The following is a 2,060-nucleotide window of genomic DNA, read 5'->3' as shown; positions in this document are numbered from 1 at the left end:
CTATAAACTTTCCTCTTAACACTGCTTTTGCTGTATCCCAAAAGTTTTGATATGTTGTGCTGTTATCCTCGTTTACTTCCAGAAAGTTTCTGATTTCTCTTTTGATTTCTTCTATGACCCATTGTTCTTTCAGGAGCATGTTGTTCAGTCTCCCTGTGTTTGCATACACTCTAGGGATTCCTGAGTTGCTAATTTCCAACTTCATTCCATTGTGGTCTGAGAAGCTGCATCGTATGATTCTAATTCTTTTGAATTTGCTGAGACTTGCTTTATGGCCTAGTATGTGGTCAATCCTAGAGTAGGTTCCACGTACAGCTGAGAAGAATGTAAATTCTTTATGTGTAGGATTGAAAGTTCTGTAGATATCTGTTAGATCCATTTGGGCTAGTGTGTCGTTTAAATCTGCTGTCTCCTTGTTGATCTTCTGTCCGGTTGATCTGTCTATTTCTGAGAGTGGAGTATTGAAGTCCCCCAGTACTATTGTATTAGGGTCTACAACTCCCTTTAAGTCCCTTAGCATATGTTTTAAACTGATAAGAACAGATACTACACTTGATCTTAGCCAAAAGGCCGAGAAGCGATAGCATATGTTTTAAATAAACCGGTGCCCTGTAATTAGGTGCATATACATTGATAATCATTATATCTTCCTGTTGAATTAATCTTTAATCATTATATAGTGCCCCTCTTTGTCTCTCTTAACAGTTTCTGTGTTAAAGTTAATTTTGTCTGATATTAAGATGGCTACACCTGCTCTTTTTTCATTTCTGTTGGCATGGAATATCTTTTTCCAACCTTTCACTTTCAGTCAGCATGCAACTTTATTGGAAAGATGTGCTTCTTGTAAGCAGCAAATAGATGGGTTTTGTTCCTTAATACATTCAGTCAGTCTGTGTGTCTTTTAACTGGAGAGTTGAGGCCATTAACGTTCAATGTGACTGTTGATAAGTAGTAACTTTGCCCTGCCATTTTGCCAAAGATATTTTCTAATATATGCTTTTAACTTCCTGTGATCTTTTACTGGGAGGTTTTCTTCCTTTACCATCTTTCTTATTGATGGTAGTGTTTCTGTGTTTCTGTGTGTAACACATCTTTGAGCATCTTTTACAGGGCTGGACAAGGGGCAACAAATTCATTCAATTTCTGTTTGCTATGAAAGGTCTTTATTTCACCTTCATTCACATATGAGAGCTTTGCAGGATATAATATTCTGGGCTGGCAGTTTTTCTCTCTTAGTACCTGGGCTGTATCTTGCCATTCCCTCCTAGAATGTAGGGTTTCTGATGAGAAGTCTGCTATGGGTCTAATTGGAGAGCCTCTGAGAGTAATCTGATGTTTCTCTCTTGCACATTTTAGAATCTTTATGTTACACTGTGGTGAGTTGATTACAACATGTTGTGGTGAGGATCTCTTTTGGTCATGTTTACTAGGGGTTCTATGAACTTCCTGTACTAGGATGCTTCTCTCCTTCTTCAAACCCAGGAAGTTCTCTGCTAGTAGCTCACTAAAAAGGCCTTCTAATCCTTTCTCTCTCTCCATGCCTTCAGCAACTCCTAGAACCCGAATGTTGGGTTTTTAATAGTATCCTGTAGATCCCCAACTATATTTTTTAGATTTCTAATTTCCTCTTCTTTTCTTTGGTTTGACTGTAAACTTTCCTGTGCTCTGTCTTCTAAGTCCGATATTCTCTCCTCTGTTTCACTGACTCTGTTTTTAAGGCTCACTAATGAGTTTGTCATTTGATCTATTGAGTTCTTCCATTCATTTTGATTTCTCTTCATAATCACAATTTCATGTTCTACTAGTTTCTTCATTTCATTTTGATTCCCCTGATGGTTTCATTTTCATGAGAGAGATTTTCTATCCTGTCCAGTAAGGATTTCTCTAGTTCAAGAATTTGTTTTTGAGAACTTCTTAATGTTCTTATAAATTTTTTGAGATCCGCTTCTTGCATTTCTTCTATCTCATCATCTTCATAATCTTGTCTTGGAGTGTCTTGTTCATTTGGGGACATCATAATGTCTTCCTTGATCTTGTTTCTTCGGTTTCTGCTTTTGTTG

At 37.2% G+C, this 2,060-nt stretch overlaps 1 pseudogene; it reads right to left on the bottom strand.

The window, feature by feature from the left end:
• Positions 1 to 461: 461 nt before the first annotated feature.
• LOC133774065 (U2 spliceosomal RNA) lies at positions 462 to 582 on the bottom strand (annotated as a pseudogene).
• Positions 583 to 2,060: the final 1,478 nt, after the last annotated feature.

This window comes from Lepus europaeus, chromosome 14, assembly GCF_033115175.1.
Source record: "Lepus europaeus isolate LE1 chromosome 14, mLepTim1.pri, whole genome shotgun sequence".
Classification (NCBI taxonomy): Eukaryota; Metazoa; Chordata; class Mammalia; order Lagomorpha; family Leporidae; genus Lepus; species Lepus europaeus.
The sequence above is the reverse complement of the archived record's forward strand: the minus strand, read 5'-3'. Positions and strand labels throughout refer to the sequence as shown.